This window comes from Stigmatopora argus, chromosome 6, assembly GCF_051989625.1.
Source record: "Stigmatopora argus isolate UIUO_Sarg chromosome 6, RoL_Sarg_1.0, whole genome shotgun sequence".
In the NCBI taxonomy this organism is placed as follows: domain Eukaryota; kingdom Metazoa; phylum Chordata; class Actinopteri; order Syngnathiformes; family Syngnathidae; genus Stigmatopora; species Stigmatopora argus.
The window spans coordinates 14686501-14699975 of NC_135392.1; the positions used below are offsets into that span (position 1 = coordinate 14686501).

The 13475-nt window shown below is 39.7% G+C and overlaps 1 long non-coding RNA gene across 1 annotated transcript in view; it reads right to left on the reverse strand.

Annotated features, from left to right (window-relative positions):
* Window positions 1-13149, reverse strand: part of LOC144076294 (uncharacterized) — a 38395-nt gene extending 25246 nt beyond the window's left edge. The window contains exon 1 of the long non-coding RNA XR_013300784.1: window positions 12903-13149. This is a non-coding gene — a long non-coding RNA (uncharacterized LOC144076294). The remainder of the gene's footprint in view (window positions 1-12902) is intronic.
* Window positions 13150-13475: the final 326 nt, after the last annotated feature.

A 13475-nucleotide genomic window follows, 5' to 3' on the forward strand; every position in this document is an offset into this window, starting at 1 on the left:
ACATATGGACTTAGTTAAGGTTGCTGTATGTGATGTCAAGTCACTGTGATTTAAATCCTGATTTTATATATATTATGTGCATATTTGTGATTGTTTCCAACCTAAAAGTTAATATATAATACGTAATATTTATTAGTCGAATATGCCTCTCCACATGGTCAGTTTCATTTGATGATCTCATACTTCATAGGACCCGTGGGAACACTAGTAGGCAAGGAATACTGGGAAGAGTCATTACACACCACTGCCTTGCTGCAAAAGCATCACATGAAATTACTTTTTGCAGAGGAAGAAATATATTCCTTTCTTAAATTAGTTTTTAAATAGCCTGCTGGCTTGGCTAAGATATAGGGGCAATACATAGTTTATCCTACATTTTTCCACAGGCGGGAGGGAAATCAATTTTAATGTCCATCAATCCATTATATACACATGTATTCATTCATTTGTTCATTTTCTGAAACCCTTACCCTCACAAAGGTTACAGGGGTGTTGGGGCCTACCCAACAACTAGGCAATAGGCGGTGTACACCCTGAATCCAGCCAAACACAGGACACAATGAGTCAAACAACCAATCACACTCACACTTATACCTAAGGACAATACCACGTGTCAAACCGATTCCGCCGAGGGCCGCAGTGGGTCCTGGTCTTTGTTCCAACCGATCCAGTGCCGACATTATAACCAATCAGGTGTCTTCTAAAATAAGTAGCACCTGACTTTAATTAACTGATTACACTTGCAAAAGGTATCCTCTTGTTGAGTTGGAATGAAAACCTGCACCCACTGCGGCCCTTTGAGGACCGGTTTGACACCCCTAATATAGAGTGTTTAACCACCCTGCGGTGTGGGTAGGAAACCCACACAGTCATGGGGGAACATACAAACTCCAAACTGAAAGGCCAGAGCTCAATCACTCAATCTCAGAACCGAGAGACAGATGTACTAACGACTCATTCGATGTGCCACTACATATATTCGCTCACTATTCACTTTCAAACATATCTAAATAGTAGTTTTTCCTGTATGGATGTTTTAAAGGTAGTCTGTATTCCAGATCACCTCAGTGCTTGTTCGACCAGTTGTATGATGTTCGTTATTCTTTGAAATAATTTTTCACTTTTTACACTAAACTGGTCTTCACAAATGTACTTGAGCCGTGAATGCTTGTCTGCGTGAAGTGAACTTGAATCGTCTAGCTACGAATCAACGTGAATAATGGCAGCAGTGTCATCACCAAACAAGCAGCCCTTGATGTCTGTGAATTCCATCGCTGCACTAACAAGTAACATACCAACAAGCACTCAGGCTTTGAGGTGATCGTCTTTTTGAAGTATGAAGGGAAAAAAAATCCTGAAGCCTTTCCGCTGATGAGCGCCTATTTGAGCTGAAGTACCCTTAGAAACATAGGAGCCGCTGGATATGTCATTTGTAGGACCCTCGTCCTTGTCGCTCACCTCAACCTCTCTTCTCAAAGACAGTTCTCTCAAGTGGTAGATTTCTGTTTGGATCACTTGAGTCTGAAATATATCCCCACCACATAATGGGAAATGAACACTGGAGCATGGCAGCCATGTCAATGTGTGACTGTACACAAGACAACATTGTTTCCCAGAGGGGTCAGTGTGAATATGATAGCAAACAACACAGATTTACTGAATTATGCTCCATTACCAAACATTTGTCTTCTGATATTATATATTGAGATCAAGAGTGAGCTCACTCTCATAACAAATGGTTATCGAGTTGTCAGAAGCACCACCATCTCCATATTGGCTGCAATGTTTCGCATTAAATTTGTATCACTTAAACTGAAAATGCAATTTAGACAGGATGAGACATCCAGCTGAGGGCTTCAGCTTGGTGTGGAAGCATTGTTTTGGCGTGTTTTTAAATTTTCTAAACCTAATATTCTGCAAACATGTTACACATAGTGTGACCACAATTTATCAATTTCCCTTATGCATTCTCTAAGGCTCTTGTGTCATGTATTAAAACCATAATAAGAAGGCCAGCAGGAAAATACTGGACACTTGTGTCATTTCAACGACAGTACATACAAACTACATAGTGTGATAAATATTATAGTGAATAGTTAAGTATGTTTCCATTAGGCATATGCCTGTGCCATGGACTAGTCTCTAGTTAAACACAGGATACATATTCTACTCCACATTCATTTTCACTCTATGGCTGAGTGGTAGCTCAGCCCACACTGGCAGTCATGTAAGTGGACCTCAATAGCGTTCACTCAATGAAATATGTATTAAAAAAATAAACTAAAAACACAACAGCAGCCTAATACTAACTATTCTAAATGCCAGTGAATCTTTTGGGTGTATTTTTCCTACTTTATTGTAGTATGAAATAACATGCAAGTGGTTCTTTTGTAGATTTGCATGTTTCCTAAGGGTAATTAGCGTCCAAATGAGTCTTTATGGACCTTTCAACAAGCTAAAGCTATATTTATTTTGGCATTGCATGGAGTGTAGGGTGAATTATTTTCTCAGTAATGTTATATTTTGAGGGAATAACTCCTCTGATATGAACTGAGTCCAAAAGCATGACCATGATTGACCCCCTGAAAGTTGAAATATAGATAAAGCACATGCTGTTCGAATTGTGTGTTGTGGGTTACATCTACAGGGAGTACTGCTTGTGCCCAATTTTCTCATTACCCAGTGCGGCACAATTACAAAGCTGAGTGCTCTAACTGGTACTGCTCCATAAAACCTATGGGAGGTCCTTTGTGGTTTTACGAACATAAAGTGTGTCTGCATAAACAGATGCCAGTTTTAAAGCAAAAACATCTGCACATCTTAAATTCACTGAGTCTCTTTCAAATTACCTGATGGCTTTGGGACCAATGTTCCCTCTAATTTTTCGTTGGTCTGAGCAGAAAGTCAACCTCCCTGAGCGCACTGAGTACCAGTGTGAGCGACATCATCGGTACTCGGATGATTCGCCTAAAGACGTTTCGCCGACGGACGTTTGACAGACGGGCAGGTCGCCGAATGGACGTTTCGCCGAACGTTCATTCGGCCGAACGGAGGTTTCGCCGAAACGGGATTCGCGCGCTCGCCCCGCCCCCGGATCGTGTGTGTACAAGTTTTTCAACCTCGGCCCGCGGGCCATATACGGCCCGTTAGGATTTTTAATCCGGCCCGCCGCCGGTGTTGTCCAAATTATAGTAAAAATCTATGTTAGTCTACCATCAATGGCAGCCCGGGAATAAGCACTCTTGGGCGGGCAGATGTAGCAGAACCGAGCCGTAAAATGACAGCAATCGGGTCAAATCCATCCTAAAACAGCATTTAATGATTAAATACAAATACTGGAGCTCTTTGGACATTAGAACCGAGCCCAGGGAAGTGAATTCCTTGGTAAAATGTCGTGATGATATCGCGATGGAGGCAAAAAAACGTCTATATACGTCCATTCGCCAAACGGCTCAAAATGCTCTCAAATTCGGTCAAATCCAGCCGAAAACAGCGTTTAATGATTAAATACAAATACTGGAGCTCTTTGGACATTAGAACCGAGCCCAGGGAAGTGAATTCCTCGGTAAAATGTTGTGATGATATCGCGATGGAGGCAAAAAAACGTCTATATACGTCCATTCGCCAAACGGCTCAAAATGCTCTCAAATTCGGTCAAATCCAGCTGAAAACAGCGTTTAATGATTAAATACAAATACTAGTATTTGTATTTAATCATTAAACGCTGTTTGAACGAACGTTCATTCGGAGACCTGTCCGTCTGTCAAATGTCCGTCGGCGAAACGTCTTTAGGCGAATCATCCGGTCACGACATCATCATTGCTCGCGAAGGGCACACCAGTATCACACCTGCCACAAGCAGGTGCATGTCAATGTTCCCTCTAATTTTTCATGTAAAACATGCTGTAAAACACGAAAAACGAAAAACATAAGTGGACAGAGCTAATGCTACTGGCTGCCGCTTAAACGGCTCCATCATGAAGAAAGGGGTAAAAAAAAAAAAAAAAAAAAAAAAAAAATCCGTTTTTTTTTTTACTGCGCGCCATAGGATTTCTGCTGCGCAGAGAAGACGAGAGTAGTGCGCAATTGCGCACGCGCGCAGCTTAGAGGGAACAGTGTTTGGGACTAACATGGGCTGTAGAATGCAAATGTTATCTAATAACGTCCAAATGTGCTGTCCTTTTCTTTACTGGCTAGGTTCAAACACAGTTCCCTCCCAGCCACACGGATATGGACAAGGTCAGTTGGTTGTCACCGCTTTACAGCACATGGATGTTCATTAAAGCTCAACGCTAGCACGATTGAAAACACTTGTCCACAGGGTCAAGAGGAAACCAACTGTAAAAAGATGAAATGTGAAATATTACAGAAGGCTGCACGTATTCTCGTGTTGTCTTTAGCCAAGTGATTTTCTGCCATGTTTCTATGCGTCAAAGACCACTAATCAGGTGTGAGGTTTTCTCAAAGTTCAGGTCCCGATCGCTTCATTAGTGCAAGGCAGCTCTTCCTCCAGAGCAAACAGTACTAATACAGCCTCTCTTTAGACACAGTGCTCCAACCTAGAGTGGTCTCCCGAGGAAGCAGCACTATTAAATATTAATGCCATGTGTTTAGACTTTTTTTCCCCTCCATCTGCTTCCTATGTAGCCTTCCTTACGATTAAAACCATGTGAAAATATGCTATTGCAAAGCTTTGCATTGAAACCTAATTTCTGTATTCAAAGACTCGTTTAAAGGTATGATTACCAACGGAAACAATACTTTGTGGCTTGAATATGACGCAGGCCACAAGGTAAAACAGATGTTCTGTCTACATTCAAATTTATAGAAAAATGTCTGATTCTTTTCTTTTATCCTGTTTTAAGAAATAGATTGTTTCTAATGTCCTATTTATGTTCACCTTTTATGTTTAACTGTTCAAAAGAACCTGACCTCTCGTTTCGGGCTGTATTTTTTCACAATTAGGTCAGGGGGCTTGATAGGAGATTGAAGGAAGAGTTACTCCCTCCAGGAATTGTATCTGACAACTGACTCTCCCGGATTTAGATTTGGGCCAAATGGGTGGATGTGTGTCACCCAAGACTACCTACCACCCACTTAACATCTCCTTCTGAGTGCCCATTGGCAGAGACAGTCAAAGAACAAAGAGAACTCCCAACAGGCAGTACAAAACCAGGCCTTGGGCAAGTTTATATGATACCTTTCAATCACTGCTGATTCCCTACTGAAATGACAGGTGATTTGACTCAGCCTACATATGACCTAAATTTAACAATTAAGTGCAGTGAAAGTATTGAAAGCAGCCCAATCAAAAGGCACATGCACAGAGCCTGGAGGAGTGGGATGGTATGAATAAAAGCAGTGATGGGGTTAAAGTTTTAATGATTTTCCAAGCTGAGACTTCGTTACTGTACTGTAATATGTCATCTCAAGAGCAGCCCACCCATAATCTTCAATTCTTTGTATACGATTCCTTCTTTGTGGGAACAGTTTGAGAGGGTGCTTCATCTATATGACTGTTCCTCAATGAACCAAAGCAAAATTATTTTCCTGCTTGACCTTTACGAATGGCAACGTTTCCTTGAAGTCTTTAAAACATGCCAGTGACACTACATCTATATGGAAGAAAAATCATTGTTTGCGTCGTCTGTTTTATTGAGGAGCTGGCATAAGAACAAGAGGAAGGAAGGGGAAGGGAGTGGCTCAAAAAGGGCGAGGGAGTGACAAGAGGGTGGCAAAGGGATGATGGAGTGCACCAAGCTGTGACCCCCCCATTGCTCATTTACCCTCACCCCCCACTGCATAGAGGAAATTAAAGAGCTGCGTACAGGAGGAGAAGAAAGGAGGAGGATGGTGATTTAGAGTGTTGCGCTGGGGGGATGGGGACCCGGAACATTGGAGTTAATTACTGAATAATGAGGAACAATTTATTGTGTTCTAGTTAGAGACATCTAAATGTTGCTGGCTACTGCCTATAGCATAGAATAGAACTCTGGTTGCTCAACTGGCTTTACTCATTTTCAATCTAAATGCCTCAATTTATATTAGCAAAGGCATTTTGGATTTATAGTATTTACCTTGAAGTTAAACATATAAGTGCATTTCCTTTTACGAAGAAACATCGAGTAAAGAACAAAATATTGTAACATTGTATCTCCGTAAAGGATCAAAGCAATTCCTATGTCATTTGTGTGGCTCCCAGTTGATGCAAATTTCATATTTCACTGTTTTGGTAGTTTAGTGTGACAGGATAGTAATTGTAACTTTCCGTTTGTCAACAAACAAACAAAACACTAGGCTGCATTTACCCTTTGGCAGTAAGAAATTGTCGGTTGTATGGACAAGCCACTTGGGTGGAGTAGAATTTTTTTTCAAGGAACCGGGACATGGTAGAACTGGATTGCCCTCTATGAATATGAAATAATTTTCATGCAAAAATGAGATGTCGTTCCAACGGAGAAGGTTCTCGTGTACAAGCCTGTAATGAATTGTTTTCTATGCTGTAGTCTCACTGTTTAAACGGGCTCTATGCCTGAACATGCTTAGTGTATATGACAGGAAATCAAAGTAAATTTATACTTTTTTTTCCCTCACTAGCGTCACACTTGGTATATAGTCCAACGTCAAGAGTGACGTTTTTTGATGTGTTGAATGTGAAACCTGACTAGAGAATAAAGAACCTGTCAACAAGCACTCAAAAATCAACCACACCAAGTATTATTGAGTTTCTGTCATGCATGAATCTATTGTGCTGAGACTAAGGTGTCGAATGTTATCACTACCATACGAAAGACAAGAGTCTTCAGGAATAAGTACTCCATGCTCCAGTTATTCTTAAAAAAAAGGCTGACTGCAGATACAGCATTTTTGTTGTACGTCTGACAAAGGGTCAATGATTTGTCACAATAGAGACAGTCATGCTACCATCACTGCGCTGTGACCTCCAGAATATGACTTTAACTTTGTCAGAGGATCTTCACATTAACAGCAACACAATCACTGGATCGCAAATCACGCACATGCAATAAAAGAGTTAGGGTAACAAGGGGCATTAGGCTCCATGGGGCATTAAGCCCCAACTTCTGATGAACTATAATAAAATGCTCTATATCTTTATTGCTGAGTGTTGCTACATTAAAGCACAAAATCTCTGACCAATCAGGGATTAGATAGAATCTGACCTGCTCGGTAATCCAGTAGAATCTTTACTTTTAGGAACCATAAAATTAAGATGCTTTTTCCTCCAAATTTTCATTCTCTTGATAAGTTACTCCTAAATTTTCCCAGCTTGTCAAAGGAGATACAAGTTGCAGTGCCATCATTTGCTGAAAACACCCAATCTTGTTCAGGTAAGATATTTTTATCTATTTATAGTACTACTATTTTGCTACATTTAAGTGAATCCTGTATATTATAATGGCCTTTAAAAATGTTTACTACAAATCATATTACCAGAATTTTAACTTATTTATACAAAATCTAACATCTAACTCATCTTCTCCAGCCTCTCAACATTGCAGCAGTCTGTTAAGGAAAGACAGAGTGGCAGACTCTATTCCTAAAATATTCAAGATCTCACAACAGTCCAGTCTCAAAGATACATTTCCATGTTCTGTTCTACCATCTGTTTACTTTCTCTTACGACATGTGAAAGATGGTTTTGAGGAAACTGGCATTTTCCCCATGAACAAGGATGCTATCAGCACAAGCTCTTTTCAATAGCACCGAACACTTTTCTGAGGTCAGTCAATGTTGCCATCATCATCGCCTTCATTATTCTTATCATCAAACCATTTTCTCATCTGAGGCCAATGATATGAGATGAAGTCTCAAAGAGAAAAATGTCGCAGCAGATGAACTGGCAATGGCCGAGGTTGTTCCAAAAACTACAACATCAAGGTGGAGTTGACGACACTGACAGTGACAATGATGATGCCTCAATGTAGACTTCAAGGAGGTGCAAGAAAGTGGGTGCAATGCGACACACTGCATGTACGATGTTGCATGCACAGAAATTGCTCATTTTAGTGACATTGTGATTGTCACCAGCCAGAGAGCAATTGCCCTCTTATCGCTGGGAGCCCATTTCTTATAATGTTAGTTACACATTTTGGCATGAATCGTTAAAAAAAAATCTATATATACATATATATCATAAAAAAATTCATTAACCATTGAGGGGCAGTGCAACTTGATTATATTTTCTGTCACAGCCCCCAGAAAGAAGAAAACATATCTATGTCTTTTGTAATTATATTTTTAAATAAATTTGTATATAATACTTTTTCAACAGTACTTTTTTATTGGCTTGTTTGCATTATTCATATTTAATAAGCATTCTCTGTTTAATTATAAATGGTGTGATTGTGTCCTGGTTGTTAACTATTTAATAGGAAATATCAAAGAAAAACTTCAGGTCATGCAATTATGCATCATTATTGATTGAAAAGTAATGGTATCTGCTTGAGAATCACAGTTTTAACATAAGATCTCTTTGATATTAAATAATTGAACTGCAAAAGTAAGTACATCTATTTCTGCAAAGTAAAAAAAATCTATATCGATATCTATATCTATATATATAGCTATATCTATAGCTATATCTATATCATCTATATATACACATACATTGAATAAAATCTGGGCCTTATTGCTTCTTGTTACTCTACAAGCTGTGCTTGTCATGACATTGAGAGAGAAAAGCGCAAAATTCTCCCTTGTTGTGTGACCATGCTGTCTTTCCAAATAGATACAGTAAATTCCACTCCTTCAAGCTGTGCAGCCTTCAGAATGTTCCTGCTCGACGGAAGAGTGCTACTTGAATGTTATTGAGGGCTCCTTTGGACACGCATAAATTAAATGATTAGATGTCTACAATCAAGCAAGGTCCTTAGGTGTCCCCTAAATATGGTAACTGAAATCTGGCTGCTTTTATTCAGGTGTCTTCCAAGCCGGCTTTACCACCTGACCAATCCAAAGGTTTCTCCCTCCTTTATTTTTGGATACTTATCATGGTCAGCATGGTTGCATCAACAGCTATTTTCATCTACATGATTGCCTTCATTATAGCATAATACTTGTCTTTTCCTTATATAGCGAGGGAACTATACATATTCAAACATACTCTCAGCACTTTATTAATCAAAATGTAAAATCAGTATGGCTTTGGTTGTCACTTGCCTAGCGACAGTATAACTAAATTCAATTTCAATCTTTGATATATCCAAATCCTTCAGTCGGTAGTTAACACTTTGTATGAGATGGGCAGCGAATGATTCTTTTGACTCAATCAAGCACATTTAAGGCTCCCCAGACCCTCTAAAAGACCCTCGGGTGCCGTAACAATGAGCAGCAGGCAACAGTCATCGCCAAAGTCACAGCAGCCTTTTTGTGATTTTTTTTTTTTTTTTTAAACAGAGGGCACTACTCTTAAAATTGTACTTTTTTTCATGCTGCTATTTTTTAAGGTAATGGATTTTGGCTACAGCACCAGTTCCACTGAACCTGCTTGGCAGCATAATTCTCTATAACATTTGCTCATTACCGCTGGGGAACATTATATGAAGGCAGGGCTTACAATATCATCAATATGCCCGAGATGACAATCGGACATCTCATAGATATTAATGGAAGGGCAAATTAAATCAAAGTTAGATTGCGGCATTCAGGGCTATGATCAATGCCTTTTGCACAAGCAGATTTAATATGGGATTTGTAATTTGAGTATCCAAACAAAATGTGCATCTTAATGGGAATGATGAAAGTAATCCCTTATGCAGTGAAAATAATACATTAGCTGCATTGAAATTTGAGAACTCAGAGTGCAATGTTTCACTTGCTTGCTATTAATGTTGAATTAAAGCCAGGATGTGAACGTCTGAATAGTTTTTGACACCTCCTGAGATCTCACTCGAGGCCTCTTCAGTAGCCAAAATTAATTTTCAAAAATACTTATGTTTAGTAGTAAATATTAGTTTATAACCTGAAAACAACCAAAAGGGGATAAAATCCACAGCTTAATTATTCCCTCCTAGCAGCAAGGACAAGTCTGTTATTGCTTTTGTAACAAATAATTATGAAAAGAAAAACACATCCAGCAAGTTTTATATTTCTTATGAAATACTTCTCATTCATTCAAATCACTCGTATCTCAACGTTTTGGCAATCCATCCAAGTGCACACTAACAACAGTTAAGACCTCAAGTAAAGTAGTATAAAGCACCAACAGTTTTTAAACTTAACTCAATTCTGTGACCACTATTGCAACCCAAACGACTCACATTTCAACTCACCGGTCCCCTTTGAAATGATTTGATGATTTGAAAATAGCCTTTATTTTAATGATAGTCTTCACCTATTCTCAACACCTGGTGCCCATCTTCATCAAGACCCTAAAGGTCGCTCAGAAACGCCCAGTGTTCAACAGTGGTCTGTTGTGCCGGACTGCAACATCAATCAAAGAATTAAATCTGACATGAGGAGGCATACGTGAATTTATTCATGCATAATTCCTTGCATCATATTTCTAAACCTAAAGCCTCAGTACATCATACTACCCTGAAACTGTTATTATTGTCTTTCTTCGTTTTGTCATTATCATCCTGAAAATATATGCAATCCGAGTTAAGGCATAGCACCCATTGCTTTTGGATTTAAAATAAAATTCATATTCAAGTAATATTGTTTTCATTGGGACTGCAGTAGCTCCCTTTTTACATAGTGCCCCTCAGTGGCGAAACGATGACATAACCAGCAAATGCCGTGCTGCCCTTACTAAACAGTGTCCACCAAACGGTGGGGTTAGAAATTGAAGAAAAGTTTGATATTTCATCATAAAATACATGTGATGATAAGAATCACAATCAGTTTCTGTTATGTCAATGCACATGGAGATAAATAGCAGAAAAGCAGTGGAGATGATCAGATGTCACTCCATATCTTAATGGGATCCTCTCACACGCCATTCCCATTAATGGCCAATCCCTCAATTATGTAAATCAGAGAACGGTCACTACCAGAGAGAAGTTGAAGTTGCTCACATAAACAGAAACAGTGTCACATTGCACAGAGTGCTAATTGGTCACTACTTTTCATATAATTGCAGCAGATGAGGTCACGTCATCGTCTCACCTCTCTTAACTATTGTTTTTCAGCACACAAACAGTTAATGGAGCAGTTAAGATGGGAGTCATAAGCACCACTTGGAGGCCATTTGGCATGGGCACGGTAGACATGGTTCTCTTCCGTTTTGTTCAAGAGTTGCAACTGGCATCTGGTTTGTGGGAGACACAGATTTCACTGACCCAGTTCTTCTGAACCGGTCAATGGAAATTTACACTTTGCAATTTGGCCAGCAAATATGTAAGGCATCATTGTAACATGTTTACTTGCCAGAAAAACATTTTACTAACGTTTACTCTTATGGGAATAAGGGAAAGTGGAACAGGGATGCAGTAACGATCCAGGCAAGAAGAAGATGAAGGAAGTTTTCTACTCTTCCAGAGAAATTTCCCACACTTGGTGGCTAAATTGTGCTCTGCTGTGAAGTCAGAGCCATCATATGTCAAGTAGACCATAGCAGCTTGCAGATCTGTCACTTGAGCTAGTCTTGGGAATATCTGACAGACAACACTGCATCGGTGGACTAAGAATTTTCGAGTGCATGAGAGAGCTGTCAATAATTCCACTAAAAAGAAAAGAGCAAGAAAGATGAGAGCGGCGGGGGGAATGGGTAAAGAAGACGGCATCTTCCAGTTTAGGCGGACAATGACATGAATGTTTCAGAGCCACCGGTTTGAACAAACTATTTTGATGACAAAATATGCAGTTGAAGTGCAAGTTTTAGGAGCCATTTTGAAGAACGTGAACATTCTTGAATCTACATTGTCACTGTCAATATGAATGTGACAAGCATCAAAGAATAACTACTCAATACATTACTTTTTTGTTTGTTTTATAAAGAAGCCATTCCATTAAATGTATAGATAAACAAGTTGAAATTAATATTGCTTGATTGTAACAACAATAATAGCAATTCTATAATAAAAATGAATAAAACACTTTAAAGTAATGAACACTCCTGAATGTGCTGTAATCACCGCATTTGTGATGGTGATTAATGCCTGCAAGGCCTAAATACTGTTCAATGTAATGCCAACATTGGCTAAATGGCTTCCAACGTGCCCATGACACCTTGGTTAACATATTCCACCTCAATTATATTTCTCTTCAGCTGTGCTCTTATCTGGAACCTTTCCTGGCAATCAGAGGTACTGTTTTCCCTCAGCCAATTTTCTAGATAATGCAGCTTATCTCACAGTGCGACCAAAGTTGCCAATGGAATGAGGCTCCAGTCAACCTCATCAGCACTAATTGTATCCCCGTTAATGCATATTTACAGAATGTCACTTCAAAGAAATCAGCTGTCCATTGAGGCACGCAGTTAGAGCGGGATCTGACAATCGCTTCTCTGCAAATCGAAATTAGCAAACAGGCTGAAGCTAAACAAAGGTGAGTGGCAGAGGGGGTTGGGCTTTGTTTCTGGTATGTGCCCAGCTTGGCCCCTACATTTGGAAGGATTTTACTCGGATTGTTGATAGCTGAGGCCAAGAAATACAAAAGCTAACCATGCACACAAACACACACCCAAAGTGCTATCATTGCACTGACACTCGCAAGGTTCCAAATTGCACCTTCTAATTGAATAGAACAATTAGAGCAAATGTTTGGCTGATTCATCCCTCAAGATGTCATCCAATTAAGCACGCTTACATTACTTGAGACTTGAAATGTCTCGCTCAAATGAGCCACCACAACCCCACTCATTTCCAATCTTATTTTTGGAATATCATCTCATTATTTTTGGCACAAATGTATACAATTGGGATGTAGGATATACTTACTCCGAGTGTGGCAGTGTGGCAATCCATGAGGCAATGACTCCCCTCTAAAAAATATTTAGAATCACCTTTAAGATGGCAGTAAAGCACTGTTTGCATCTACAATAGCTGCTTTTATCATAATATCTTGGCACCATGATATCAGTTGCTTTATCTGTAGCTTATAGTACTGATTCACATGTGTCTAGCAAGTGTGTCCAAACAATTTTCCAAAGGGCTGCTGTGGTGCAGATTTTGGCTCAAACTGATTTGACCAATGAGGTTTCTTCTTTCTGAACCAAGCAGCACCTGACTGCAATCAACAGAGATTGCATCTAAGATTGCATATTGATGAAGATGTATCCTCCCATTGGTTGGAATGAAAAGGTGCACCCAGTGGGTGGCCCTCCACAACAAGTTTGGACACCCATGCACTACAGCAGGGGTTTCCTCCCACATTCCAAAGACATGCATGGTAGGCTGATTGGACACTATAAATTGCCCCTAGGTATAAATTTGAGAATGAATGGTTGTTTGTCTCCTTGTACCCTCCGATTGACTAGCCACCAATTCAGGGTGTGTCCCCCGCCTCTGGCC